The sequence below is a fragment of the Rhinopithecus roxellana genome, chromosome 7, assembly GCF_007565055.1.
Source record: "Rhinopithecus roxellana isolate Shanxi Qingling chromosome 7, ASM756505v1, whole genome shotgun sequence".
Taxonomy (NCBI): domain Eukaryota; kingdom Metazoa; phylum Chordata; class Mammalia; order Primates; family Cercopithecidae; genus Rhinopithecus; species Rhinopithecus roxellana.
Window position 1 is genome coordinate 123,472,899 of NC_044555.1, and position 24,682 is coordinate 123,497,580.

Genomic DNA, 24,682 nt, shown 5'->3' on the forward strand with positions numbered 1-24,682 from the left:
GTGTGGCATTGAATATGGGGCCTGTGGCTGGTTGTGGGAGAGATGGCAAAAATAAAGAGAAGTACTACAGTGATTAATAGAAAAAAGGAGTTAAAGGAGATAAGATATTCCTGAGATTAATTTAGCTTGAACCTTTTTCCTATACTATTTGTTATTTGGCTTCAGTTCCATCACCAAACTTGAGCCTATGAGGAGAAGTGTGCCAACTTCAGGGGATCTCACCTACAGAATGAGGGGGTAGATAAGATGACCTCTTTAATGTATTCAGTCTCCAATATATTATGGTCCTATGACATAACTTTTGAGTTTTCCAGAGCCTACCAGGAGAGTAAAGAATAATGCTGACTGGCCTTTGGATTGTAAAGAAAAGACAAAGCAATAACCCGGTCACCTAGCAACCTTAGGCTACTCTCTAGAGAGGGCCATGGGAAAGAAAGGGGTAATTAGGAGTTACAAAACATCTGCAAAATCTTAGTTCATGTCTTCGGAGCAGCCTAAGCCCTGGAGGCCAATAGTGCAGACAGGAAATCAATTTTAAATACCTTTGCACATCAACTCTTGAAAGTTCACTATCAACTTCTGAAAATGACTCTCCACAAAAGGCAGCTAAATATTGGGCAACCTTCACATAGCTTGGTGACACAGAGGCCGAAGAGTCCTCAAGGGATCTATGTATGTCAAAGCACAGGAGCTATAGATTTTTACAGTGTGGCATTGTGGCTCTATGAGGGGTCACTAACCCTCAATTTGCATACAGTAACCACTGAAGCTACATCTTTTTGTGAGAGGTACTCATTTGCTGGAGAATTATTAAGTCAGCTGGTGAAAGTTAAGATCAGATCTGCAGGGAAGAAAGTTGAAAAGGCAATGGAGAATAAGGAAAGGATTGAATTAGGAAGATGGTTCATATCAGATGCCTCCCTCAATTCCTCCAGGAATACAGATTTTTCTCCCAAGCAGCTGGTAGACTGCAGCAGAGAGGCACAGGAGGATATTCCTCTATGCTATAGATCTGACACTGGGCACACACTCTTGTCACTAGGTCCTGATAGCCCCATCAGGTAAGTTTGGCCACTAGATGTTAAACAGTTTTTGTGTATTTGCATGTCTATGTCCATGTAGGTGTGAGCTCTTGTGCTTGGGAGAGCATGTGTGAATGTGTCTGAAATAAAATAGGAAAATAATTGAAGCTTAAGGAGTCTCCCTGAGATTAATTTGGCTTTAAATCTTCCAAATCCTGAAGCAAAACTTGAGGCTAAAGTGGCCCACATGCATTCTAAGCTTATTTTTTTGGTAATGGAATTGCTTAGCAGATTGTCTCAGAGTAAGATATATATATATATATATATATATTTATATATATAGTATATAATTATATACTATATAAATATATACCATATAAATACATTATATATACTATATAAATATATATATAAATATCATATATACAAATATACAATATATTATATATAGTATATTATATATAATATAATATATATAAACTATATATAATTATATACTATATAAATATATTTTATATATACACTATATAATTATATACTATATAAATATATTTTATATATACACTATATAATTATATACTATATAAATATATTTTATATATACACTATATAATTATATACTATATAAATATATTATATATATATATATGTATAACCTTATACTTGGCTGTTATCAGCTAAAGAACTGACTGGTGCCACGGTACATGTGTCATCCAGTCACCTGGCATCATATATACTCCAAATATTCACATTTGATTAAAAACACAGAAAAAGCTGTCTCATCCTTCAGAAAGAAGGGTGGGAAAGCTGACTTTCTAGTCATCTTCTCCTCAAATCTATGTGTGTTTCTGCATCCCGAAATACTGACTGGTACAGTTCCCTGCAATAGCAAAGGAGACTATATGGCAGAGTGTGCTAGTTAAGATTAAATGACATGGAAATAAGGTTTGCTTACATACCAATTTATGTCTACTGTCTTGACTTGATTAACAGTGCCCCCTTTCACTCCCCAAATTATCTCCGTTTGAACTATGCATAATACAGTCACCTGAGATAAAGGGATTTCTTGAGTCAACTGTTTTGGGGTTGTTCTAACTTAATGTTTGGATTTCTGTCTGTGTATCCACCACTAGATATTTTCTTTTTTTATATATATTATACTTTAAGTACTAGGGTACATGTGCAGAACGTGCAGGCTTGTTACATAGGTATACACGTGCCATCCATGGTGCTTTGCTGCACCCATCAACCAGTCATCTACATTTAGTATTTCTCCTAATGCTATCCCTCCCCTTCCCCCCCCCCACCACCCTCTGACAGACCATGGTGTGTGATGTTCTCCTCCCTGTGTCCATGTGTTCTCAATGTTGAACTCCCACTTACGAGTGAGAACAGGCAGTGTTTGGTTTTCTGTTCCTGGGCTAGTTTACTGAGAATGATGGTCTCCAGCTTCATCCATGTCCCCGCAAAGGACATGAACTCATCCTTTTTTGTGGCTGCATAGTATTCCACGGTGTATATGCACCACATTTTCTTTATCCAGACTATCACTGATGGGCATTTGGGTTGGTTCCAAGTCTTTGCTATTGTGAATAGTGCTGCAATAAACATACCTACAGAATGGGAGAAAATTTTTGCAATCTATCCATCTGACAAAGGGCTAATATCCAGAATCTACAAAGAACTTACACAGATTAAAAAGAAAAAAGCCCATCAAAAAGTGGGCAAAGGATATGAACAGACACTTTTCAAAAGAAGACATTTATGCGGCCAACAAACATATGAAAAAAAGCTCATCATCACTGGTCATTAGAGAAATGTAAATCAAAACCACAATGAGATACCCTCTCATGCAGTTAGATTGGCAATCATTAAAAAGTCAGGAAACAACAGATGCTGGAGAACATGTAGAGAAATAGAAACACCATGTCCCTACAAAGGATGCAAACTCATCCTTTTTTATGGCTGCATAATATTCCATGGTGTATATGTGCCACATTTTCTTAATCCAGCCTGTCACAGATGGACATTTGGGTTGATTCCAAGTCTTTGCTATTGTGAATAGTGCCACAATAAACATACGTGTGCATGTGTCTTTATAGCAGCATGATTTATAATCCTTTGGGTATATACCCAGTAGTGGGATGGCTGGGTCATATGGTACATCTAGTTCTAGATCCTTGAGGAATCGCAGCTGGAAACCATCCTTCTTAGCAAACTATCACAAGAACAGAAAACCAAACACCGCATGTTCTCACTCATAGGTGGGAACTGAACAATGAGATCACTTGGACTCGGGAAGGGGAACATCACACATCGGGGCCTATCATAGGGAGGGGGGAGGAGGGAGGGATTGCATTGGGAGTTATACCTGATATAAATGACGAATTGATGGGTGCTGACGAGTTGATGGGTGCAGTACACCAACATGGCACATGTATACATATGTAACAAACCTTCATGTTATGCACATGTACCCCAGAACTTAAAGTATAATAAAAAAAAAAAGAGAGAAATAGAAACACGTGCACATATGTGTGCACGTGTCTTTATAGCAGAATGATTTATAATCATTTAGGCATATACCCAGTAATGGGATTGCTGGGTCAAATGGTATTTCTAGTTCCAGATCCTTGAGGAATCGCCACACTGTCTTCTACAATGGCTGAACTAATTTACACTCCCACCAACAGTGTCAAAGTGTTCCTATTTCTCTACATGTTCTCCAGCATCTGTTGTTTCCTGAATTTTTAATGATTGCCATTCTAACTGGCATGAGAGGGTATCTCATTGTGGTTTTGATTTACATTTCTCTAATGACCAGTGATGATGAGCTTTTTTTCATATGTTTGTTGGCCGCATAAATGTCTTCTTTTGAAAAGTGTCTTCTTTTGAAAAGTGTCTGTTCATATCCTTTGCCCACCTTTTGATGGGCGTTTTTCTTTTAAATCTGTGTAAGTTCTTTGTAGATTCTGGATATTAGCCCTTTGTCAGATGGATAGATTGCAAAAATTTTCTCCCATTCTGTAGGTTGCCTGTTCACTCTGATGACAGTTTCTTCTGCTGTGCAGAAGCTCTTTAGTTTAATAAGATCCCATTTGTCAATTTTGGCTTTTGTTGCCATTGCTTTTGGTGTTTTAGTCATGAAGTCTCTGCCTATGCTTATGTCCTGAATGGTATTGCCGAGGTTTTCTTCTAGGGTTTTTACGGTTTTAGGTCTTACATTTATGTTTTCAATCCATCTTTAGTTAATTTTTGTATAAGGTATAAGGAAGGGGTTCAGTTTCAGTTTTCTGCATATGGCTAGCCAGTTTTCCCAACACCATTTATTAAATAGGGAATCCTTTTTCCCCATTGCTTGTTTTTGGCAGGTTTGTCGAAGATCAGATGGTGGTATATGTGTGGTGTTATTTCTGAGGGCTCTGTTCTTTTCCATTGGTCTATATATCTGTTTTGGTACTAGTACCATGCTGTTTTGGTTACTGTAGCCTTTTAGTATAGTTTGAAGTCAGATAGCGTGATGCCTGCAGCTTTGTTCTTTTTGCTTAGGATTGTCTTGGATATATGGGCTCTTTTTTGGTTCCATATGAAATTTAAAGTAGTTTTTTCTAATTGTGTGAAGAAAATCAATGGTAGCTTGATGGAGATAGCATTGAATCTATAAATTACTTTGGGCAGTATGGCCATTTTCACTATATTAATTCTTCCTATTCATGAGCATGGAATTTTTTTCCCATTTGTTTGTGTACTCTCTTATTTCCTTGAGCAATGATTTGTAGTTTTCCTTAAAGAGGTGCTTCACATTTCTTGTAAGTTTTATTCCTAGGTATTTTATTTTCTTTGTAGCAATTGTGAATGAGAGTTCACTTATGATTTGGCTCTCTATTATTGGTATATAGAAATGCTTGTGATTTTTGCACATTGATTTTGTATCCTGATACTTTGGTGAAGTTTCTTATCAGCTTAAGGAGTTTTTGGGCTGAGACGATGGGGTTTTCTAAACATACAATCACATTATCTGAAAACAGAGACAATTTGACTCCCTCTCTTCCTATTTGAATATCCTTTCTTTATCTTGCCTTATTGCCCTCGTCAGAACTTCCAATACTATGTTGAAGAAGAGTGGTGACAGAGGGCATCCTTGTCTTGTGCTGGTTTTCAAAGGGAATGCTTCCAGGTTTTGCCCATTCAGTATGATATTGGCTGTGGTTTGTCATAAATAGCTCTTATTATTTTGAGATATGTTGCATCAATGCCTAGTTTATTGAGAGTTTTTAGCATGAAGGGGTGTTGAATTTTATCAAAGGCCTTTTCTGCATGTATTGAGATCATCATGGGGTGTTTGTCATTGGTTCTGTTTATGTGATGGATTACGTTGATTGACTTGTGTATGTTGAACCAGCCTTGCATCCCAGGGATGAAGCCAACTTGATCATGGTGGATAAGCTTTTTGATGTGCTGCTGGATTTGCTTTGCCAGTATTTGATTGAGGATTTTCACATCAATGTTCATTAGGGATATTGGCCTGTAATTTTCTTCTTTTGTTGTGTCTCTGCCAGGTTTTTCATATCAGGATGATGCTGGTCTCATAACATGAGTTAGAGAGGAGTCCCTCTATTTCTATTGTTTGGAATAGTTTCAGAAAGAATGGTACCAGCTCCTCTTTGTACCTCTGGTAGAATTCGGCTGTGAATCCATCTGGTCCTGGGCTTTTTTTGGTTGATAGACTATTAATTACTGCCTCAGTTGCAGAACTTGTTATTGGTCTATTCAGTGATTTGACTTCTTCCTGGTTTAGTCTTGGGATGGTGTATGTGTCCAGGAATTTATCAATTTCTTCTAGATTTTCTAGTTTATTTGCATAGAGGTGTTTATAGTATTCTCTGATGGTAGTTTGTATATCCCCTTTATCATTTTTTATTGTGTCTATTTGATTCTTCTCTCTTTTCTTCTTTATTAGTCTGGCTAGAGATCTATTTTGTTGATCTTTTCAAAAAACCAGCTCCTGGATTCATTTATTTTTTGAAGTTTTTTTTTTTGTGTGTGTGTCTCTATCTCCTTCAGTTCTGCTCTGATCTTAGTTATTTCTTGCCTTCTGCTAGTTTTTGAATTTGTTTGCTCTTGCTTCTCTAGTTCATTTAATTGTGATGTTAGGGTGTCAATTTTAGATCTTTCCTGCTTTCTCCTGTGGGCATTTAGTGCTATAAATTCCCCTGTAAACACTGCTTTAGCTGTGTCCCAGAGATTCTGGCATGTTGTGTCTTTGTTCCCTTTGGTTTCAAAGAAATTGTTTCTGCTTTAAATTTTTTATTTACCCAGTAGTCATTCAAGAGCAGGTTGTTCAGTTTCCATGTAGTTGTGCAGCTTTGAGTGAGTTTCTTGATCCTGAGTTCTAATTTGATTGCACTGTGGTCTGAGAGACTGTTATGATTTCTGTTCTTTTGCATGTGTTGAGGAGTGTTTTACTTCCAATTATGTTGTCAATTTTAAATACATGTGATGTGGTGCTGAGAAGAATGTATATTCTGTTGATTTGGGGTGGGTAGATGTCTATTTTGTCCACTTGGTCCAGAGCTGAATTCAAGTCCTAGATATCCTTGTTAATTTTCTGTCTGATTGATCTAATATTGACAGTGGGGTGTTAAAGTCTCCCACTATTATTCTGTGGGAGTCTAAGTCTCTTTGTAGTTCTCTAAGAACTTGCTGTATGATTCTAAGTGCTCCTGTACTGTGTGCACATATATTTAGGGTAGTTAGCTCTTCTTGTTGTATTGATCCCTTTATCATTACACAATGCCCTTCTTTGTCTTTTTTGATCTTTGTTGGTTTAAAGTCTGTTTTATCAGATACTAGGATTGTAACCCCTGCTTATTTTTGTTTTCCACTTGCTTGGTAAATCTTCCTCTATCCCTTTATTTTGAGCTTATGTGTGTCTTTGCACGTGACATGGGTCTCCTGAATACTGCACACGAATGGGTCTTGACTAACCAATTTGCCATTCTGTGTCTTTTAATTGGGTCGTTTAGCCTGTTTACATTTAAGGGTAATATTGTTATGTGCGAATTTGATTGTGTCATTATGATGCTAGCTGGGTATTTTGCCCATTAGTTGATGCAGTTTCTTCATAGTGTCAGTGGTCTTTACAATTTGGTATGTTGTTGCAGTGCTTGGTAGTGATTTTTCCTTTCCATATTTAGTGCTTCCTTTAGGACCTCTTGTAAGGCAGGCCTGGTGGTGACAAAATCTCTCAGCATTTGCTTGTCTGTAAAGGATTTTATTTCTCCTTCACTTATGAAGCTTAGTTTGGCTGGATATGAAATTCTGGGTTAAAAATTCTTTTCTTTAACAAGGTTGAATATTGGCATCCACTCTCTTCTGGCTTGTAGGGTTTCTGCAGAGATCTGCTGTTAGTCTGATGGGCTTCCCTTTGTGGGTAACCCGACCTTTCTCTCTCACTGCCTTTAACATTTCTTCCTTCATTTCAACCTTGGTGGATCTGTCGATTATGTGTCTTTGGGTTGCTGTTCTCGAGGAGTATCTTTGTGATGTTCTCTGTATTTCCTGAGTTTGAATGTTGGCCTGTCTTGCTAGGTTGGGGAAGTTCTCCTGGATAATATCCTGAAGAGTGTTTTCCAACTTGGTTCCATTCTCCAAGTCACTTTCATATACACCAATCAAATGTAGGTTTGGTATTTTCACATAGTCCCATATTTCTTGGAGGCTTTGTTGGTTTTTCATTCTTTTTACTCTAATCTTCTCTGCATGTTGTATTTCATTAAGTTGACCTTCAATCTCTGATATCCTTTCTTCTGCTTGATGAATTTGGCTATTGACACTTGTGTATGCTTCACTAAGTTCTTGTGCTGTGTTTTTCAGCTCCATCAGGTCATTTATGTTCTTCTCTAAACTGGTTATTCTAGTTAGCAATTCCCCTAATCTTTTTCAAGGTTCTTAGCTTTCTTGCATTGGGTTAGAACATGCTCCTTTAGCTTGGGGGAGTTTATTATTACCCACCTTCTGAAGCCTACTTTTGTCAATTCATCAAACTCATTCTCTCTCCAGTTTTGTTCCCTTGCTGGTGAGGAGTTGCGATCCTTTGTAGGAGAAAAGGAATTCTGGTTTTTGGAATTTTCAGTCTTTTTTGTGCTGGGTTTTCCTCACCTTCCTGGATGTATCTACTTTTGGTCTTTGATGTTGATGACCTTCGGATGGGGCTTTTGCATGGACATCTTTTTTGTTGATGTTGACACTTTCCTTTCTGTTTGTTAGCTTTCCTTCTAACAGTCAAGCCCCTCTGCTGCAGGTCTGCTGGAGTTTGTTGGAGGTCCACTCCAGACCCTGTTTTCCTGGGTATCACCCAGCAGAGGCTTCAGAACAGCAAAGATTGCTGCCTGTTCCTGCCCCTGAAGCTTCGTCCCAGAGGGGCACCCACCAGATGCCAGCTGGAGCTCTCCTGTATGAGGTGTCTGTTGACCCCTGCTGGGAGGTGTCTCCCAGTCAGCAGGCACAGGGGTCAAGGACCCACTTGAGGAGGCAGTGTGTCCCTTAGCAGAGCTTGAGCGCTGTGATGGGAGATTCACTGGTCACTTCAGAGATGGCAGGCAGGAACACTGAAGTCTGCTGAAGCTGCGTCCACAGCCACCCCTTCTCCCAGGTGCCCTGTCCCAGGGAGATTGGAGTTTTATCTATAAGCCCTTGACTGGGGCTGCTGCCTTTCTTTCAGAGATGCCCTGCCCAGGGAGGAGGAACCTAGAGAGGCAGTCTGGCTACAGTGGCTTTGCTGAGCTGTTGTGGGCTCTGCCCAGTTCGAATTTCCCAGTGGCTTTGTTTACACTGTGAGGGGAAAACTGCCTACTCAAGCCTCAGTAATGGCAGATGCCCCTCCCCCCACCAAGCTTGAGCATTCCAGGTTGACCTCAGACTACTGTGCTAGCAGCGAGAATTTCAAGCCAGTGGATCTTAGCTTGCTGGGCTCCATGGGGGTGGGATCTGCTGAGCATGACCACTTGGCTCTCTGGCTTTAGCCCCCTTTCCAGGGGAGTGAATGGTTGTGTCTTGCTGGGGTTCCAGGTGCCACTGGGGTATGGGGAAAAAAAAAAAAAAAAAAAAAAAAAAACTCCTGCAGCTAGCTCAGTATCTGGCCCAACGGTCACCCAGTTTTGTGCCTGAAACCCAGGGGCCTTGTGGTGTAGGCACCCAAGGGAATCTCCTGGTCTGTGAGTTGCGAAGACCATGGGAGAAGTGTAGAATCTGGGCCAGATAGCACTGTCCCTCACTGCTTCCCTTGGCTAGGGGAGGGAGTTCCCTGACCCCTTGCACTTCCCAGGTAAGGTGATACCCCACCCTGCTTCTGCTCATCCTCCATGGGCTGCACCCACTGTCTAACCAGTCTCAATGAGATGAAATGGGTACCTTAGTTGGAAATGCAGAAATCACCTGCCTTCTGCATTGGTCTCACTGGGAACTGCAGACCAGACCTGTTCCTATTCAACCACCACTAGACATTTTCAAGCCCAGTAGCTTCAAGTGAAAGTGAGTGATGATTTTTCAGTATACAAAACTGCATTAAATGTCTTTAGGACACCTCTACAATTTGGAACCTCTCCCATAGTAAATATTATTTGCAGCATCTTATTAAGCATGCTTTGCACATGGCCCTGGAAGCCAGGGTGTGCCCCAAAATGTCATCATCCTGCACCCTAACAGTACACTTACAACCTTTAGCCATTACACCTGAAAACTGAAATCAATTTCCCTTTCCAAACTGTGCCTTCAGGGCCAGGTGTTTGTAAGGTTATTTTGGAAGTAAAAGTGTCTCCACAGTTCAATGGAGCTGATGAACTAGGATGTAGAAAACCATCCCACTGACAAGCCTATGCACTTGAAGCTGAAATGAGAGTTTCTGTTAGTGAATGGGTTATATGCTGGCATTCAGATCTACTTATAAGGCCATCCTGTGCATGCTGGAGGCAACATCCACACATTTTCCTCTTAAGTACCTTGCACTCCTCTGGGCATGGGTGAAATACAGTTGCTTTAATTACCTTGATGGCTTCAGAGTATTACTTTTAAATGACTAGCAGTTAACTCCTGGGTACATAAAAGATCCTCTCAAGCATCTCCTGGAGACACTAAGCTGCTCTGGAAATAGGAAACAGTAAGATCAAAGAGGACTCAGGTGTCTGTCCGAAATGGAGGAAAAAAACAATTAGAGCAAGGGTTCTTTAACATCAGTGTGATAAGACTGCAGATTCTGAGGCTCAATGTTTAGGAGATTCCAATTCCATAAGTTTGAGATAGAACATAGGAATCTGCATTTTAACAATAATTGTAGGTGATCCTGATGCAGTGGTTTCGTGACCACTCTTTGAGAAGAAGTAAATGGAAAAAGAGTTTTAATTCAGAAAATTCACGGGGAAAAAAAAAAAAAAAAACAGAAACTAAACTATCTGAAAATGCAGACATTATTTACCCTCCTGAAGAATAATAAGTAGTCTAGGCAATGGTGGTCAAAACTTGGCAAAAAAATAAATAAATAAATAACCAAAGAAGTTGGCAAAAGTTGCACACGTTACACTAAACATACCATTAAATATATAACTATATAAAAATTCCTACTTTTGTAGAGATTAATTCCGCATCCTAATATCACCACCTTCGGTGCATTAGTAAAATCAACAATCACAAAGTTCAGTGTACAATGTGTGACTGTCTGAACACATAGTGGACAATCAATAATGGGCAGACTCATGGGAAGATAGACAGTAGCATGAGATTTTTACATGGGGGAGCCTCAAGAGACAGTTGGAGGCAGGGAGAGGATATGATTCATAGTCTATAACCACAAAACTCTCTACTATCTTTGGATGGGACCACAGGCGAAGAATAAGAAGTGCACTGGTGGTACACCTCCCCATTATGCTCGCTCCTAAAAGCTGTTATTTTTGGCAATTACACTAAGTCCTACACATTTTCTGACCCTCCCTCAAATCCTTGGTTTCTGTCCCTTACCTATTTATTACACATGCAGTGCAAGTGGGCCGGGTGGATTTCATCAAACTCAGGTCTTTGCCTCACGTACAAGGCTAAATTGGTATCCTAGCTACCCAGAAAAGAAGGAAGTTGCAGTGCATTCCATAGAAAAGAAGATACGCTGACTGAGGATAGATCCTGGGAAATAAGCCCTTTCCACAGACTTCTGGAACTCTGAAACACGAAGAAAATGGAGTCAATAAACCTAGGAACGCAGGGGTCAGTGAAGCAAAACCAAAGAGTACATGAGATGAAATAAAAAAGACCTGGATCTGAATCCAGGCATTACCATGGGGAAACTGTTAGACCTTAGGAAGGGAATGCAACTCCTCTGAGCCTCAGTTTTCAGATCTGTAAATTGTGAATGACAATTTTGTCTTCTACAGGATTATTCTGAGGATTGATTAAATGAGGTTAACGTAAAGAATGTAACACAATGCCCGGCACACAGTGAGTTCTCTACACAAGAAATCATCTCTATACCTATATGCCACAAGCCATAGCATATGAGGAGATCATGTCTGCAAGAAAAAAGAGAAGCAGACTTACCTCTGTCCCGTCCACGTTGCCTTGATGATAGAGGAAGGCGGGCTGGGAATTGTGGTACTGACGCTAATTATATATAAATACCTCAGGTAGTGTTTTTATTATTATTGCCAGCTGCTGGAAGTTCTTATTGCTATTTCCTGCTCTTCTTTCCCAGGTGCTGCCTCTTCATTCTTCTATCTCTGATGGTAAGACTGAGCCTCTTGGAAAGTGGCATCATTCTCTGTATTCTGTATCCAGATCGACTTTGGCCTAAATGCAAAAGCTAACTAACATCAGGCAAAAATCTGGCTAATGCCAGGTGGTAACTGGAATAACTAGCAAGTGAGAGGGTTATAACAAAGTTGACTTTCACACACACACTTTTTCAAATATGCTGGTTCACAAATTTCACTGGTATTGACTGTCTATATTCCACACTGTCATCAAATTAAAAGATGGTTTGTAGAGCCTGTCAGGAGAATTACTCTAGTATTTTCTGGTTCTCATGAATAACTGTTGGAGACTTTATACACTTTCTCATCATGAGGCTAACACAGGCACAACATACTCTTTCCTAGTTTTGGACAAAAAGGCAAATAGAAGGTTATAATCTTATTTAAAATAGGGCCATTTTCTATGTTTGTATGCACATACAGTCAGCTAGGAATCTCTGGATTTAGATTCTTTATCTGTGCAATGGGTGCATTTTCAGCATTCTCCTAATTTGCCTCATCACAAGAACCTGCTTGTTGAAAATGCAGATTAGTGTTCACACTCTAGATAAACTGAATGGGTATCTTTGGTGATGGATTCTAGAAGGCTGCATTTCAATACCCTCCCCACTGTTGTACCAAAACCCTATCAACTCCAATGGGGATGGCACCAGGTTCAAGAGGCCAAAGAAGAGACCCAGAGCCAGCAAATGAGACATAGGATTTTAGTGGGGGTTTACATACAGGGAAAAGAGACCAGTTGTGGAGGTCTGGGCAGGATAACCACACAGCCCGGTGATGGCAGGCTGGGCAGAAGAACTGCAGCCTCTTGAAAAGAAAACACGTAGTTTACATAGCATCTTTACTTAGCACCTTCTCCCTAACAACCTCCACCTGGCAAGCTTCATGCAACCCAAAATTCAGGGCTTTGATTCCCTGTACACCCAGTTTTCCACGGAATAGGCCATAGATTTAGATGTTCTTCATAGACAAGGAATGATTCTCTAGGTTGACTACTCCCAGGTTCCCTAGCTCGGAACACACTCTCAGGTGAGTCTGCCATATGGGGTCATTCTCAGGGTATGCTGAAGTTATTGCTATCAGGTGCATTTACGCTACACCCATGCAATTCTGATGCCCACTAAAGTGCTGGTTAAGAAGGGAAGCAGCAAAAATTTCTGTAAAGGGCCAGATAGTAAATATTTTACAAAGTTATATTTACAAAAACAGGGCCAGATTTGGCATGCAGGTCTCAGTTTACCAAACCTTGGATTAAGAGATCTTACGTTTGGGGAAGGCAAAGGACTGAGTAGGTACCACAGACAAGTGAAACATCACAGTTTCCTTTCTTACTCCATAAAGTATCTGAAGTAACTAAGAAGCTTGGAGGGTGGGAGAGGAGATTTTTACATGGGTTTGTGTATAGAAGAGTGATAGAGACACAAAGAAAAGACCCAGAGAAAGACAATGGTTTTTTAAAAATGAGAGACAGATGACGTTAACACACCAAGGACAGAGACAGACCCCAATAAAGAGAAAGGCAGAGGCTGGAATAGTGGCACATGCCTGTAATCCGAGAACTTTGGGAGGCCAAGGCAGGCAGATGACTTCAGCCCGAGTTCAATACCAGCCTGGGCAACATGGAAAAACCCTATCCCTACAAAAAATACAAAAATTAGCTGACTGTAGTGGCACGCAATTGTGGTCCCAGGTACTCAGGAGGCTGAGGTGGGAGGATCACTTGAGACTAGGAGTTTGAGGATGCAGTGAGCCAAGATTGCACCACTGCCCTCCAGCCTGGGCAACAGAGCAAGACCCTGTCTCAAAAATAAATAAATAAATACAGAGACAAGCAGGCATGCAGGGAGACAAGACACTGAAAGAGATAATCTGAAGTCACCAAATGCAGGGTAAGAATTAACAACAAGAATAGTAAACAAGGCAGAGTTAAAGCTCAAAAAAGGGAGAGAGCAAAAGGCAAGGGGAAAAAAACAAACACCTTATGAATAAATAAACCCTGAGCTCAGTTTGTTAAAAAAGGCAAGGTGCTATCAGACAAGGCACTCTTCCTTCATTCTCCTATACAGAACACGGGTAAATTCAAAGCACCACTAGTGAGATGGAAAATGCATGAGATATAAAGCTTATATTTTCTACCTGCTTTTAACTCTTGGCTCCTTCTGATAAACATAAAGCATAACTTTTTCCTTTGTTGTGATAAATCCTCTCAGGGGGTCTTGCCACCTGAACATTTGAGACTCACTGATATAAGGAAGCGAGTGTCTGTAATACTGATTTCCATCAGGCAAGAAAAGCTTATCAATCTTTACTTTTGTCATAATATGGATTTTTTTTCCTGAAGTATACATACCCCCTGCACTATTTTGATATAGTCTTGTCCTAACACCACACCCCTTCCCACCCATCCCCCAAACACACACACAGCAACAAACTTCTCCATCCCTCGAAACTCACTGGTCTAGACAGAAAACACCACACAGGGTGCAGGGTGCAGAATATAGAGCAGGACAAACACTTGAAGTGAAGAGAATGCTGTTTCTTTGCAAATAGTAGAAGTAGACAATGGAACATTTCCTATGAATGCAAACATCATCCCCCTCACTTGTCTTCCTGGGATCGCCTTCTTCACAACTCATTTCCTTCTGTCATCAGTACTCCGGATCTGAGGTACTATGTACTGCTGTGGCAGAGGCTATCATGAAGGAGATTTGATGCCATTTTTAGGGCCTAAAATATTTTTTTCCCTCTGAAAGCCCTGGCCTTAATGTTGTAGTGACTAAAAGAATATGCTGCTGCTGCTTCATAAAACCAAGACAGCATGCTGACTCTCAGCCCATCCTCAGTGGGTTAAGGGGTACACTGACAGCAAAGTACAGTTTTCCTAATGTCAAAGGAAAAACATTAGAAACAGCAGCCAGGGGCATGCAAAGAGCAGTTTCCAACTGAGCTCAGCTAAGTTCCCCTCATGATAGATTGGGCAATAGTTCTGTTGGGGGTGGAAAAGGCGGTTGGTCTCTAACTTTGATAAGACTTCTGTAAATGTTACCAGGTCACTTGGGTGACAACCCAGAGCAGTGGTCAGAGGATTTATATAAGATAGATACTAATAGTCAAGTGTCTGGGATGTCCTACCCTTGCCTTGTCTCACTGCACCAACAGGGAGTCGCTGACTGCTGTGTATGAAGGAAATAAAACAGATTCATTCCACTGCACACTTCACTGAGGGGTAGAAGTGGCAGGTAACTCACATATATGGCAGCAGGTGGGAGCAGAAAAGACCATATTGAGCACTTTGAATTGCATTGCAAATGGCACTAAGACCAGAAAATTGAAGTTTCTGCTGCCTCACCAGGACCTGGCTAAAGGGCAGGACAATTAAGATAAAGGTATAGTTCCCCCGTGAGTCAATAAGTTTTGCTCTTATCCTCATCACTGCCTGAAACCTTCACCTTGGACAAGGCGGGGATGCTTAACCCTGACCACAGCCTGAGCACCTAATCTTGACCAGCTGTTTTTAAAATCACATCAGGGACCCAAATAAAATAGAAGGCACATGTTTGCTTTATCCCTACAGAACGAGAACCAATTCAAAGTAACATTTAAGGGCAGTGGGCAGGTTGCATTATCTTTGTATACGAAAAACAGCAAAGAACAAACTGGAGTTGTATAAAGGAAAAAGAAGTCTTGCCTCAGTTACCTTTGGACAGAATTTTCTTCTACAGGGCCCAAGTGTTAGGCTGACAGCTACTTTTGAATTATTGGCAGAAATGTGGAATGCAATGTCCAACATGTATACTCTGAGGCTCCACCTTTATAACACAGCAAAAGGAGAGTGAGTTACTGATCTTTCCCACTTATCAGGGAGCCTCATTGTAAGACAAAGGAATTCTTTACATGTTGGCCTTATGGGCTAACTTTAGCATGACCCTATGGCATAATGATTTGACTTTTTTTTTAGGAACCAGGTTCAGAGAAACCTGGGTTCAAGGTCCTGGCTGTCCTACTTCCTAGCTACAAGACCTTAGGCAAGAGGATGTACACTCTGTGTCTCACATTTCCCACCCACAACACAAGGATTCTAATGGTACTTATTTCGCAGAAGTACTGTGAGGGTTAAGTGAGATCATGTAAAGTATTTAATACTTAGCACAAAACACTGGTAGTTATGGTAGTTATTATCATTACCACCTATTACTGTTACTCAGTTATCTTCAGGATTACCAATAGAGTATAGGATAGGATACTGATTATTAAGAGCTCAGGTTTGGCAGCCACACTTCAGTTTCAATATGTGCCCTACCACTCCTTTGTGCCTTTGGGCAATTTGCTTATCTCCTCTGTACCTCAGTTTCCTCTGTGATTTTATAATAATAGCCGTGCCTGCCTCACAGGATTGTGAAGATTAAGTGAGCTAACATATGTGAAATACTTACAAATGATGCCTGGCACAGAGTAAGTGCCATGTAAATATTAGCACTTTTATTAGTATTTTCATAAACGTCTTGAGGACTTTGCTCACAGGTCCCAATGGTGATGGATTTTAGCTAACAGCATGTTCTCAGTCTGTGTTTCTAACCCTACTATCCCCACTAAAAGCCTAAATCCATCCACTAACGCTTCATCCCACAAATAAGGGCATGAAACCACATCTGGTCATTAAGATTCTATCAGCAAAGGCATGTGCCATCACAATTCTCCAGAATCCAACCCTTTGTCATCTCTCATTTGAGAATCACTAAGATACTATAGTTGTATGTGTCATGGCAAATTATGTTATGTCAATAGGCATATCAATAGGACAATACACAACAGACACAACTGGTTGTGGCATATAAGAAAATGATAAATAAGTCCCATGAGTTTCAAAAGAGTTTTCTGAATGGAGGGCAGGTGGTAATTTCTGAAAGTGAAATGAAAACCATTCACAAATTGAAAGACAGAGTTTCTTCATTCCGGATTTGACACTTGGCCAAGTTGGAGGTCCACACAATTTATATTTAGAGGGTTCCTTCTACTCTCTCAGTGTACCCAACGTCTGGATTGGCTATTGTGGCACCCCAGCTAGGCCCACCTTCTCTAGAAATGATCCTTTCTCCAAATTGCCACCCCACACCCCCCGGGCCCACCCCAACAGCTCCCTCCTATCTTTCTCCCAAACCAAAATTCTACTTCCTCAATATCTGACCTGGGATATACATGGCTGATCAAAGCTTAAGGCATTGTACTTCCCAGGGATATATTCCATTTTAAAAACCTCTAAGAGTATGGTAATGCTTTAACGTAGGAAAATGTTTCTCTGAGAGAAAAAACATTCAGAGAATTTTGATAGATGGAGAGATATGAAGAGATTAGACTAGAAGAGACCTTTGGTAATACCTATTACATTTATTTGGTTGTTTTTCAGCAAATATATATTGACACCATTTGTTAATTCTTTCTTAGACTTTGGAACTTTAGCAATAAAAATAAGATAAGGTTCCTGCACTTAGGGAGTTTATATACTATAGGAAAAAAATAACCAAGAAAATATAATTTTAGATTATGTGAGCAATATGAAGGCAATTTATTTAGCAGGGCAATGGGATAAAGGGTAACAGGCATGAGAGTGATTGAATATTTATATAGTATGGTAAGGGATGATTTATTTGAGGTCATGACATTCGACTTGAGATTTGAATGATGAGAATGGAATCTGCCAGACAGAAGTCTGAATTGTGATGGAAACCATTCCAGACAAGGAACACAGCAAGGTCAAAGGCCATGTAAGGGGAATTAATTTGATATTTTAAATGAACAGAAAGAAAAGTCATGTGGCTGAATTATAGGAAACTGGGAGTGGAGTGATAGGAGATGAGATTAGAGCAGAGATGGGGGCCAGATAACAGAGCATTTGGACTTAATTCTAATGGGAAGCCTTTGGAGGGTTTTCAACAAAAGGGTGACATAATCTGACTTACATTTTTAGAATAATAAAGCAGAAATAATATGATAGGAGACATAGGCAGTGGGTAGGTCACATAGAGACTTCTAGAGTAAGGTGAATCATATCACATTGGTCCACAATTCTTACTTTCTTTGAAAAGTGGAGGACAGCTTCTGAAATGTGCATATCATAGCTTTGATAGCTTAATCTTTTTGTGAGCAAAGAACACCTTTTTTCCTTAAAATCAGTTTTTTTCTCATTTTGTTTCTACTTTATTTACTCTCCCCAATGTCATAAGTGACTTCCTCCCTGCAAACCATTTTTTTTCATATGTTATGTCCTTGAAATTTATGTATCAATGAACCAAATAACTTAGCATTTGAACTTGTTTCTTATTATTTCATAGAGAATCATTGTTAGCTTTTATTTTTTTTTCTTTTTCATCTCAACCAGTCTTTTACCCAGTGTGGTCCATAGACTACCTGCTTCAGAATCACTGTATGAGCCTATAAAAGCAACATATTCTTGGACCTCAACCCAGACCTACTAAGTGAAAATCTCTGAGGGTAGAATCTTGTTACTTGCATCTTGCAAAAGTTATCTAAATGATTCTGATTCACAATAAAGTTTGAGAACCACTGTCCTATGTTTTTCGTGTTTTTGCTCCTACTTTTGCCTCTTTCTGGGATACTATTTCTCTAAACCTCTTTAGAAATTCTGCATGTGCTTCAAGGCTCACCTCAAATGTAATGTTCTTTACAGAAACCTCCCTCTCCTGCTTCCTCTTATCCAGACAAACGTGACCTTTCCTATTGCGATGAGTATGGAGCAGGGTATGGCAAGATGTTAATACTGGGGTTCAGGGGACTGTTAAATACACTGATAGAACAGCTTCCATGGAGCTGGAGGAAAATTGCTGACCTGAACTCTGACCTTACTCAGGTTTGTTTTATGACAATGGTACCACAGACTTACGAGGCTTGCTTACTGAATTCCCAGAGACTCTAGGCTAGAATAAATCTTAAGGGACATAGTGTATTTTCCTTGACAGTCCATGCTATATGCATGTCTAAGACAGGTTCTCTGCCTGGACATTCTGTGGACACCCAGGTCATAACACACTTTGGCTCTTTTTTTTAAAATGTAGATTGTTAGGCCCAATGTCAAACCTACTGAATTGGATTATCACGGGGTGTGGTCCAAGAATTTGACTCACTTCCATTAATGGTTGACTATGTTATTTCACTATGTTGTTCATTGAAAGCAATTAGAAAAAGGGGACAAAACCAAACAAAGCAAAAGCTATGTAAAGACACTGAAGCAATACCAAGGGAGAATATTCAGGACCAAGATTGGAAAGAAGGCAGAAGTCAGAAAAGGTAAGCCTCGCATTTGGGGTTGCTCTTTCCGTCAAGACAATCATTAATTGTGAAAGAAAATGCAGCAGTTTGTCACTGAGAAGCTAAGAAAAGTGCACTGGAATCTCACAGGACTGGAAGGAATACAAATTGAAATTTAGGTTCTGCCAAGGGTTTCTGTTAAATGTTGCAGATTTTCAATTGGTATCTTCAAATGGCTACACCCTAACAGTGAGGGTGAACCAGAAAGAGCTGAAACCTCAAATGGTTGAAGCCTAGCTTTGAATCCCTTTAAAGTCACCTGCCCCTAGCCTAACTGTATGCCAGAAACAAAAAACAAATTATCTCTAGAGGAAGATAACATTATTCAGAATTTTGACTATCTTTATAATTATTCATACATGAAATGTGATATTTAATCGACACATAACCATTAACTCTAAAAGATAAGAACTATCCAAAAGCTAACAAAAGAAAATTGAAAGAGATTTATAGAGGATCCAGATATTGAAGATATCAGGCTGAGAATCAAAGTAATTATGACTAATAGGTTTATGGGTTTAAACAGAAAGATGGAGAATTATGGTAAATAGCTGGAAATTATAAAATAAAATTAAAATTCTAGAAGTAAAAAATATAATTTATCAAATGAAGGACTACATCCCTGAGTTTAAAAGTGAACTAGACAACACAGAAGACATTAAGGTAGGTGATATACAGACCTGTCCAAAGCATGAAGAGGCAAAAAGTGGAATGCAACTAAAGCCATGCTTAGAAAGACATAAGTACTTTTCAGTCCACATATTAGAAGAGGGGTCCAAAAATCTATTATTTTGGCATATATCACAATACATTAAAAGAAACATGAAAACCAGAAGAAACCTGAAGGACAAAATGGCAAAGATAAAAGCGAAAACAGAAAACATGCTTACCAAGGCCAAAAGTTGTTTTTTTAAGACTAATAAAATTGATAAGCCTCATCACAAAACAGAACCAGAAAAAAACAGATACTATCAGGAGTGGAAAAGAGAATGTGATCCCAAATATTTCAGACCTTCGCAAAGAAATAAGATATCATGAACAACTTTTTGCCATTTAGTTAAAAAATTTAGATGAAATGAAAAATTATTTTAAAAAATTATAAAAACTGACTCAAGAAGAAAAAATAATATCTGAATTCTTCTCTACCCATTAAAAACATAGAGTCTTTAATTTAAAACCTTCCAGGTCCAGATAGCTTTGCTGATTAATTACACAAACATTTAAGAGAGAAATAATTCCAATCTCACACAAATTCTTCCACAGAATAAGAGAAGACATAATTTCCAATAGTTTTTTTGTTTGTTTGTTTGTTCTGGTGGCAAGCATGACCTTGATAACAAAAGTTGATAATTACATTACAGGAAAAGAAATTCATAATCCAATCACCCACAAATATAGACATAAAATTCCAAAATTCCTCAACAAAATCTTACCCAACTGAATCTAGTCATATGTCAAATGAACAGTCCATAAAAAACAAGTTAGATTTATTCCATGAATGCAAGGCTGGTTTTGCTTTCAAAACCAAATCATTGTATTTCAATATATAAACAGAATCAAGAAAAAAAAATATAAAATAATCTCAAATGAGGCAGATAAAGCATTTTATAAAATTTAGCATCCATTTATAATTTTAAATACACTTTGCCAACTAATAATAAAAAGGAACATTGTTATTTTAACAGAATACATATACATAGAGTTTATAGCAAACATAATACGTTAAGGTGAAATGATGAAAGCTCTCTTCCTGAGATCAGGAATAAGACAAGAATGCCCCTCATCACTGCTCAGATTCAGCATTATACTCAAGAAACTCACTGGAGCAAGAGATCAAGAAAAAAACAACAAAAGTGTAAGGATTAAAACGAAGAAAAAATCTCTCAATATCTTCACATGAAATAATTATATATTTAGTAAATATAAAATAATTAAAAGTAAACTATGATAATGAATTTAGCAAGGTGATTACATATGTCAATATACACAGATTGATTGTATTTCTATATATTATCTACAAATAATAAAAATACAGATTTTTAAAGCTAATATTTATGAAAACACAAAGAAAGAGAAAAGAAAGAGAAAGACTAAATACCTAGGAATAAACCTAATGAAAGGTGTTCTATTTTAAAAAACTCTAAAGCATTATTTGTAGAAATTAAATAAGACTGAAATGGAGAAATAAAGTCATGGATTAGGAGAGTCAATATTTTTAAAATGTTGATTTTCCCAAATTGATCTGGCTACAGATTTATCATAACTCCAGTTAAAATTGTAATGTTTTGGTGGATATTAGTAACATAAATCTAACATTTAATTGGAAACATAAAACATCAATAATGGTCAAGGCAATCTTGAAAACAGAGAACAGTATTGGAGCACTTATACTACCAGATAATCACTACTTATTATGAAGCCACAACACTTAAGACAGTGTGTTATTGGGACAGATATAGATAAAGAGATCAATAAAACATAATATGAAGTCCAGATACAGACCAATACATATGTGGAATACTTGATTAATGACAAATATGGTCTGGAATGCAGTGGAAAATGAAGTTCTGGATTACTTGGATATACATAGGGAAATAGTGAAACATGATACTTACACCATGCACAAAAATAATTTCAGGATGGATTATAGATCAATATGTGAAAGATAAAACAGCACAGCTGTATTAATAATATAGAACAATATTTTTGAGATCTTGAATAATTCTAATCTGAAAAAAACAGGAGGAATGGGAGTTTACCAAATTTAAATAACTTCTGTTTAAAAAGGGCGAGGTGGCGGGCGCCTGTAGTCCCAGCTACACGGGAGGCTGAGGCAGGAGAATGGCGTAAACCCGGGAGGCGGAGCTTGCAGTGAACTGAGATCCGGCCACTGCACTCCAGCCCCGGCGACAGAGCAAGACTCCGTCTCAAAAAAAAAAAAAAAAAAAAGGGATACTACAAAGAAAGTGAAAATACAAGCCACAAAATTGCTTTTGCCATATATAACTGACAAAGGGTACATATCCAAATTAAGAATATTATCAACATTATGTTGAATGAAATAATCCATATAAAAGAGTGTACAGACTAGATGACACAAATTTTATAAAATTCAAAACATGCAAGTCTAATCTATGTGGTTAGAAATCAGGATAGTGGTTATCTCTGGGGAAGCCGACGGGGATAATGAATACAGGAAGTAAAACGGGGCTTGGGGGCCTTGTAATGTTCTTTTTTTTTTTTTTTTTTTTTTTTTTTGAGACGGAGTCTCACTCTATCACCCAGGCTGGAGTGAAGTGGCACGATCTCGGCTCACTGCAAACTCCGCCCCCTGGGTTCGAGGGATTCTCCTGCTTCAACCTTCTGAGTAGATGGGACTACAGGCGCCTGCCACCCACACCTGGCTAATTTTTGTGTTTTTAGTAGAGACGGTGTTTCACCATGTTGGCCAGGCTGATGTCGAACTCCTGACCCCAGGTGATCCACCCACCTCAGCCTCCCAAAGTGCTGGGATTACAGGCTTGAACCACTGTGCCCGGCCTTGTAATGTTCTTTATTGACTTGTGTAATAATTATAACAGGTGTGTCACTTTGTGGTCATTCACTGTCATGTTTAAGTTTGGGTCATGCATGCCCCTTCATATTACACTGGAACTTATAATGGCTTCTTGGTTGACTCAGCCCCCTCACCACCATGCCCATATCTCTGTTGTAAGCTCACCTGCACAAAGCTTAACATTCAAAGTGTGACTAATATTTTATTGACATGAAAAAGAAACTAGGTGTGTCTGGGGGGTGGGCAGAGAGAGATAATGAGGAAAAAAGTAGGGATATGAAAAACGGGGTATCCTTCAATACCGGACTATTTAGGAACCACACTGTCAAAAAGCATAAGAAGCCAAAACTTGGAACAGCCATATCCATTGCATGTCTATTCACCTACCACATATAATCAGATACAACAGAAGTAAAAACCGTGTACATAAGATTACTCTCCAGCTTTTTCCTTATATGTTTTTAGACATTTGCCTATACACATAAATACACACTAACATAAGTTTATCACCATCACCATCCCTGCTCCTAATATTCCCTTCTTTAGTATCTCAATGTTAGTATCTCTATTTCCTCACTGATAAAACAATTAAAACAGTTTAGGTCACAAGCTATAATACATGACCTTAAAGCCCAGGAAAGACAGGCAAGAAAGATTCAAACAGGAAAGCATCTAGTCCGGTAGTTCTTGAAAACTTTAGTGTAAATTAGAATTACCTGGAAGACTTTGTTAAAATACAAATTCTTAGGCCTTTCTCATCAAGAGTCTACATTTTAAAAGTATCACAGGTGTTTCTGCCGCAAGTGGCTTATGGGGAGGAATACTGATCAAACTGAACATCCTAGCTCCCCTCAGAATTATTATATTATCAAGCCATATATATTAACTCTGGATCTATTTTTAAAATTTATTTTCAAGGAAAAGAAAAATCTATAACATTTACCAGGCATCATAATAATCGCCTATTTTCTAACACTTTCACTTAGATCTGATTTTTTTTTAATAATACAATACCATTGTAACATACACTAAGGGAACCAGCTATTTAAAGGAACCCTATGGCGAATCCTTCTGTAAAGTGAAAACAATTCCCTTGATTTATTGTTGTATAAATCCAGATTTTCATATCTGAATTCACCTGCTGGGGAGAAATGTTCTCCCCACTGTCTAGGTCCTCTTTGCTAGCCTGCTGTTCAGTGTGTGACCTTCTCACAATTCTGTGATTTACATGGAGCAATTTAGAGAAGTAAACAAGTAGTGTTGCATGTTTAACTAGACTGACTGGATTGAAGGGCTGCCAGTAGCTAGCAAGACAAAAGATAAAAGGGGCTCAGGCCTCTGTACAGACGGAAAACAAAGTAAAAAGGAGGAGGCTACCACCAAAAGAAGGTCTCTGTAACAATGAGAACCGTAAAGAGATAGAGCTATGAAGCTCTAGAGCCCTAAGCTTCAGATATTGTTCTTCACAAGCTGGAGAAGCAATTACCACCTGCAGGATAGAGTCGCCAGTCCTTTCAATGGCAAGGTAAACTTAGGGAAATCTCTAATCTGATCTGGGATATGATCACAGAGGAACTAGGAAGTGAAGACTTGTTAGAGATGCATGAAGGGAAAGATGTGAGTCTGAAAGAGGCTATCTTTCAAGGTTATTTCACACCTATAGAACCAAGGTTATTTGCATGTTTGTTGTCTCTTTAACACTCTGTGACCTATAATAACAACATACCTATAGCAAATTGGATCTCAAATCCAGTGAAAACAGTCAGAAAATACGGTATGTAAACTCACTACTGAGGACAGAGTTGAAGTTGTATCCCTCTGGCCACAGCCCATAAAGAAACCCTGATAACATCATAGCAGCAAAGACAAAATGAAACTTTTTGAATCAGAGTCTACATGTTAGAATGGACAAGCATCCAACAAGGCATCCACAAGGCATTTGTGTCTTAGGTATTCTTTGCCAAATACCTAAGACACAAATGCCTGTC

General features: G+C 38.9%; 1 pseudogene; it reads left to right on the plus strand.

The window, feature by feature from the left end:
• Nucleotides 1-585: 585 nt before the first annotated feature.
• Nucleotides 586-24,682, plus strand: part of LOC104654623 — a 46,412-nt pseudogene continuing 22,315 nt past the window's right edge.